We start from the raw sequence: 7,839 nt of genomic DNA, 5'->3' as shown, positions 1-7,839 counted from the left end.
GAGAGAAAAGAATAAGGGGACAAAAGTGTTCCCCCCGCCGAAGAGTGCAAAAAGTGGTAATAGTGCAATTAACGATTAATCGCACTCCTCTATACCTCTATACTCCTCTATACCTCTATACGTTCTTCAATCTCATTTGACGTCAAATAAAATCTGTGCGGTTGTGCTCTTGACAATGCAACAAAATGGCGAAAACTTCTGAAAATCTTAACACGGAAATTTCATCAAAATATGGATCCTGCACCCCAAATGAATGCTTTATAAATGAAATAATACGGGATAACGATGTCTTGCAGTGTAGGAAGTGTCAAAGATTTGTTCATTATGCCTGTTCGGAGCTTCCAGCCTACCAAGTACAGATTTGCCTTCAGTACAAAGCAAGGAGATTCGAATGTGCGAAATGCATCACAGTCACGCCAATATTATTAGAGAAGTTCAAAACAAGTAAACAAAGAACGACCAATAACAAGGCAACAAATACTGGAGGTAAAGAGAAAGATCAAGATGAGCAATGTGTTTTCGCTAGACTGGATAGACTGGAGAAGAAGATCGACGATCTTGTAAACAAAGATGATGTCGTTAAAGGATCCAAACAACAGCAGACATACGCTAGCATCGCTAAAGATGAGCTAAAGAAAAAAGACCACGATATAGAATCAAAGCAACAACAGACATACGCTAGCATTACTAAAGATGAGCTAAAGAAACAAGAGGTAACGATCAAGAATTTCATCAAAGAAGAGAAAGAAGAAGAACGATGGTTAAACTTAACAAAGTACAATATCATTGTTCACAACCTCGGAGAGAACAAACATGAAGACCTAGAAGAACAACGTGTAGGTGATAAGGATTATGTTGAAGAAGTTGTACAAAACCAAATGGGATTAAAGGTAAACATCGTCAGCGCAGAAAGAATAGGAGCTCGGAAGGACGAAATGTTCAAAACAAAAAGATGGCGACCCTTGAAAGTCGTGCTAAAGAACGAAGAAGAGAAACGTCATATTCTGGCATCAGTCCACAAATTAGAGAAAGACGAATTTAGAATATCCGACGATTTTTCGAAGAAAGAACGCGAAACCATCAAAGAGTGGCATAGGAAGGCAAAGGAGAAAACAGAATTACAAAAGGATGGCAGCTGGATATATAAGGTTAGAGGAAGTCCTCGGACAAAACTCTACTTTAAGAAGATCTGTAACAAACCCGTTACTGAAAATGAAATATTGTAAAGACGACTGGTTAAGAGGCCCACCGTGCACCTACAACCGTAAAATTGTAAAATGTTAAGCATGATTATTTCATAGAGGTCGATAGACCTGAGAAATATATTACTGTAAATTAAATTATACCAATCAGATTCGAGTAATTTTGCACGTTAAAACTCAGAGTTAAAACTCAGAGTTAAAACTCAGAGTTAAAACTCAGAGTTAAAACTCAGAGTTAAAACTCAGAGTTAAAACTCAGAGTTAAAACTCAGAGTTAAAACTCAGAGTTAAAACTCAGAGTTAAAACTCAGAGTTAAAACTCAGAGTTAAAACTCAGAGTTAAAACTCAGAGTTAAAACTCAGAGTTAAAACTCAGAGTTAAAACTCAGAGTTAAAACTCAGAGTTAAAACTCAGAGTTAAAACTCAGAGTTAAAACTCAGAGTTAAAACTCAGAGTTAAAACTCAGAGTTAAAACTCTATTTAGAATGCTTCCAAATTGTTTGTGGTTATAAAATTTCGTAGGGAATTTCCCTTTTGTGCCAAGTATTTTGGAACTGATTGTAGCTTTATCGGGGAATATCAAAATGTACCAGCATATTACAAAGAAAAGCATATTTTTTCTGATTATTATTATTACTAGTCATAGCTTTCACTAAATGCCCCCACATAAAGATCATGTCATGCACTTATAAAGCTTTAATGCTTTAAAAGATTAAACATTAAAAAATAATCAGGAATAATTGATTGATTTAATTATTGATTGATTGATTGATTGATTGATTGATTGATTGATTGATTGAGGCGTTTGCTTGAAAAAAAAATATATTCCATTATAAAAAAATACATACTTGAAAAATTCATGCAGCTTGATAACTTAATAAAATTTAAGGAAAAGCTGGAAAAGCCTCTCAAAAATATATTTAAAAAGTTTATGGTACCATTATCTTACTGATTTTTACATCTCCTGTTTGTTTGTTTTTTCTCCTAGTTTCTTTCTTATAACGATATATGTCATGATTACTATTCACTAAATAGACCTTTTCTAATAATGTCGCAGACATCTTAGATTGTAGGCAAAATATATGGACATACGCAGTGAATAAATCCACAAGGTAACCAATCAGAAATAGCTTGTTTTTTTTCATTGGCTGCTATATTTCAACATTTCTCTGTTGCTACTTTGCCTAATAAACAATAGTCAAGAGGATACTGCGTATAAAATTTATCAAAAAGTTCTGCGCCATCTTAAGTTGGGTGAAGTAGAAACTCACTTATCCTAGTTAAGGCCCGGGGTCCACTAGCGTACGCTGTGACTGCACTTCTCAAGCAAAATCTTCTATGTTGTTGGTCAAAAGAAAAGTAAAGGAATGCCATTGTGGTTCATTCAAGACGTACACGTACAGTCAAGAAAAGTTAAAATGCGCCTAAATTTCTTTTCAAGTGCATAGTCCTTTTTCATGATGCAATCTTTTCTCCAAGCTGATCGCAGCGCAGACAATGAAGAGACGCGCCTTCAGGAAGCTAGACTTTTTGAGTTTATAGCTAGCGATATACTTTCCCTTTATGGTGTTTCTGTATGACTGACTGTGTACTCTCGGGTACCTAATAGCCGGGGGGGGGTTGGAATAAGCGGGGGGGTTGGAAAAAATCTCAAAACTTAATAAGCGGGGGGGTTGGAATAAAAATGTCCTGGGTGGATAATTTATGTAAAAGAGGCTAATACAGCTGAATTAGGAAAAAAAAGGGAAATTTCAAAAACATTTTCCCAAAAATTAATAAGCGGGGGGTTTGGAATAAGAATGTCCTGGGTGGAAAATTTTCGAAAAATTAATTAGCGGGGGGGACGGCTATTAAGTACCCGAGAGTACCTAGTCTAACCACCGTTAAATGCCTTAACGTGCGCATGTAAAGTTTAACGAGTAAACAAACTTTTTTCAGGTTTTTGAAAAAGATTTACCACACTGAAAAGACGTAAAAACACTCTAAGTGAGGTAAATTATTTTGAAGACCAAAAGAAAAAATCAACCACGTTTGGATTCAACTTTACATATGCGTACATTCATCTTTTTTGTACTTTGCCGGTTGTTTTACTAAGTTAAGAAGGACTTTCTCGAGTTACGACCATATGATGGTATTTAAAGCTCAAGAAGCCCTATAAACAATAAAGGAAGTTATCAATAAAATGACAGACAAAAATAAATTAGAGTTTGAACAAAAATATCAAATGTACATTTGAAAACTTAAGCAAATTTCTTTAAAGATTCTGGAAAAATAATTGAAATCATTGCTGAAGTGAACTTCTGACTAAATTACAGTAGTTAGTATTCAGTTTTAAAGACAAGAAACTAAATTTGACATACAAAACACTTTTTCTAGTCAATGAATCAGCTCATCATCATCATAACCAGTCTGCCATTTTGTTTGTTTTGATTTGCACAAGTAATATTGTAATTCGTGTTATATCATACACTGTTTTGATTTGCATTTATAACACTCGCTTCAGCTTTTCAAACCTAAATCAAATAACTAAAATTGTAATATGTAATAATGATAATACCATATAACGTAATATGAAAACCGAGCATTTACGGAAGAGACTAACTACGGGGATGCTTGGGCGACAAAACAAACAAACACGCGCAACAAAATTTCGAGATTTCAGTCCAATATCTATGCGTGAAACTATGAGTGCCTCCTCGTCGCTACGCTCCTGCGGGGGCAATAATACATATAATATCAGTGTAATTGTATATAGTATTATGTGTTATATTATTTATGTAACACCAGTAGGGCACTAGAGCTTTCTTAAGCAATATTTTTCTTTTGTCCTTTTGTCAACAGATTGACTTTTTTAAAGAAAATATTGTGACAATCATAGAATACATAGCTTATCAACCCATTTCCAAGAGGAATTTTTATCATACTCAATATGATGCAGGTAGTATGACTGGCTATGAAATGGCAGTTGGGGACAGTCTGTGAGAGAGGTTACAGAGGGGTTTTAGAGCATTAAATTATTCATTGTCATTTTATTGACAAAATACACTTCAATTAACAAAATAATGAGACAATCACAATAAATGGAGAAATTATACAGGTCTTTATTTTCCTCTCGCGGCGATCTAAAATCTGGTCTGCAATATTTTTAGAGTACTCCAATAGGTACTCCATGGAGCTACTCCATGTTTTACAACGACCCGTATTTAGTATTCAGTTTCAAAGACAAGAAACAAAATTTGACATACAAAACACTTTTTCCAGTCAATGAATCAGCTCATCATCATAACCAGTCTGCCATTTTGTTTGCTTTGATTTGCACAAGTAATATTGTAATTCGTGTTATATCATACACTGTTACGATTTGCATTTATAACACTCGCTTCAGCTTTTCAATGCTAAATCAAAACTAATAAAATGTAATACGCAATAATGGTAATAGCATATAACGTAATATCAAAATATGTATAACATTTTATTAGTTTTGATTTACCGCCATATTTTTGCGGAACGCTTAATTGGCCGGAAAGCCGATTACGACAAACAAAAACAATTCGCAAAAAATTGAGATTCCAGTCCAATATATTGCGTGAAGCTATGAATGCCTCCTCAGTCGCTGCGCTCCTTGCGGGGGCAATTATTTTTATATCCAAGGTTACCATATTCAATGAAAACTATTTATATAAAATTCTGAACTTCGATCGTTCGTTCGATAATTCCCTTATTAACGATAATTCCCTTATTAAAAGGGAATTTTTGGTTATAACATATCTATATATTAATAGCGGTGCTTTGTGTGTCTGTGTGTCACCACTTTCGTTTTGGCTTTGTTTGTGTTTTAAAATTATGACTTTTACTCTCTTGCTCCACAAACTTGTTCTATTGGATTCGCGCCATTTGCAAAAGATCGGATAGAGCTTGGTTTAGACTTTATTCAGCCTTTGTTTTGAAATTTAAGGCCCATCTACATTTAGTAATTTTAATTTTTGCCCAGACTTGCCTTTTTCTCTCTTCTTTTGTTTTAAATGTTTTCGAATTTATTTAACGATCGTATTTATTAATGACATTCGAATTCTTTTCAAAACAAAACAATCAAAAGTAAATCAAAACATAAAAATCAAAAAGTTTGTGGACAACAACAGCATTCAAAGGGCGATATAAAGCAAGAGAAGAAATTACTTCACCTCTTCCTTTCTATAAAAATATTCAAGTCGTTGTTACTATTAAAAAGTGTGTACGTCATTTTTTATGTTTAAATTCGAAAAGTTATGACAAGGGTTTAAAAAAGCAACTTAGAAATCATCATAAAAAAAGTTTTTCTCGATCTGATAAAAATAAAGAGTTGCACTATTCTTTGTGACCTTCCCACTTTTTCCTGAAAAATTGTCATTTAAACTGGACGGCATATTCAACGCGAGCGAAGCGAGAAAAATAACTACCTGCAGAGTAGACTAGAGTCTACTTCTGACTGAACTTAGCTTTTTGATAATTTTTAATGATGCTGAGTCCATTGAGTTTCAAGCCCGAACCTTTCTCAGGCAAGAAAAATTGAAACCTTAAAATATGCGCCGTATTTTTGATGACGGATTGAATCTAGCAATTCCTTTGTTTTCGAGTGATATATTTTTCGAAATTAAGCGGTAAATTTTAGTTTCAATCTGTCATTTGTGTAAAAACCAGGCGGGTCGCTCAAGGCCGCGCAACTTTGGTAGGATTTGTTGGCTTCAAATCCTACCAAAGAGATTGACTTCTAGCCCTTCGGGCTTATACTTCATTGGCTGAGTCCAGTGAAGTAGACTAGGAGCATTTGACGAGGTCGCCATTTTGGAAAAAAAAATACTTAAAATCCAAATAACAAAAAATTTACTCGAAGTTGAAAAATATAATTAAGAATGAGAAACAAACATCAATAACAGATTTTGACTGTTTTACAGTCCGCCTAGACAAAAACATAATTACCATATACTACCGGGCCGCTTAATCGCACCATCCAGTCTATAAAAAAGCTTTAAGTGGACCTCGGGCTACCTGCAGAGTCGTTTCAACGACACTGGTACAGTAAACGATGCTCTTTCTGATAACTTTTGACTTAAACAAAAAATTATGTCACGGGGGGGGGAGTACACGATCCAAATATGGTTAAAAGATAAGACACCCGGGGAAGGTTAGAGTTAAACGTTGTAGAGATTTCTTTTTTTTATTTGATCGCTTTTTTAAGCCAGCTTCAACATCTAAAGGACTTTTAGTGCGTTCAGCTACAGCTTAACCGGCGTGCGACGCCGGGTACCGGCTAGTATTAATTAATAGCGGTGCTTTGTGTGTCTGTGTGTCACCACTTTCGTTTTCGCTTTGTTTGTGTTTTAAAATTATGACGTTTAGTCTCTTGCTCCACAAATTTGTTCCATTGGATTCGCGCCATTTGCAAAAGATCGGATAGAGCTTAGTTTAGACTTTATTCAGCCTTTGTTTTGAAATTTAAGGCCCATCTACATTTTAGTAATTTTAATTTCTGCCCAGAGTTGTCTTTTTCTCTCTTCTTTTGTTTTAAATGTTTTCGAATGTATTTAACGATCGTATTTATAAATGACATTCGAATTCTTTTCAAAACAAAACAATTTCATTTCATAGAAAAGAATATTTCAAAAGTAAATCAAAACATAAAAATCAAAAAGTTTGTGGACAACAACATAGCATTCAAAGGGCGATATCAAGCAAGAGAAGAAATTAGTTCACTTTTCTTCTTATAAAAATATTCAAGTCGTCGTTTAGTCTGTCATTTTTTATGTTTAAACGGGGGGGGGGGCAGTACACGATCCAAATATGGTTAAAAGATAAGACACCCGGGGAAGGTTAGAGTTAAACGTTGTAGAGATTTCTTCTTTTTTTTTTTTTTGATCGCTTTTTTAAGCCAGCTTCAACATCCAAAGGACTTTTAGTGCGTTCAGCTACAGCTTAACCGGCGTGCGACGCCGGGTACCGGCTAGTAATTAATAATTGATATAGAGTTTAAAATGAGGGATGTACCAAGGGAAAGTACCAAGATTGGGTATAAAAAGACATGGCCATAAATCATGTGAGTTTATCAAGATCTAGTCATCATTGTGAAGGTTGGTAGCAGTTTGAAGAAGAAATATCACATCGACTTTGTAAAGCAGAGCTTACTCACTTCAAAATGGGATTCTTACGATAACTTAAAATATGGATTATTTAATTATAATGTACAAAATTGAACTGAAGTGTTTTTCTCCATGAAAACAAACGTGATTTGGTGGGATCATGTTATTGAAGAAGCGGGCTGCTAATTACTACTTTTGATTGTTAATATATGGACCCCAATAGAGTAAATTTATTTGTAAATAAGTAAGTTTTATCAATATAATGGAATATATTAATTGTTCTGTCTTGAAATAGTTTTCTATGTTAAAATTCTACTTGTCTCTCTCAACCACCCATGTAGACGATGTTATCGTTCGTTACAATGATAGTAAAGGCGGGAAAATATGGCGGTATGGCGTTATGGTGGTATACGGGAAAAAATCGGCGGGAGAGTTTCGAAGAAACGGACGATAACTCTTTGGCATAAAAACTGTTTTGCGGTTTTGCTTGGACTAACCCGTGAGACTGGTTATAGACCAGCGG

Source organism: Clytia hemisphaerica, unplaced genomic scaffold (genome assembly GCF_902728285.1).
Source record: "Clytia hemisphaerica strain Z4C2 unplaced genomic scaffold, Clytia hemisphaerica genome assembly, whole genome shotgun sequence".
Taxonomy (NCBI): Eukaryota; Metazoa; Cnidaria; class Hydrozoa; order Leptothecata; family Clytiidae; genus Clytia; species Clytia hemisphaerica.
Note: the sequence above shows the minus strand (reverse complement) of the source record.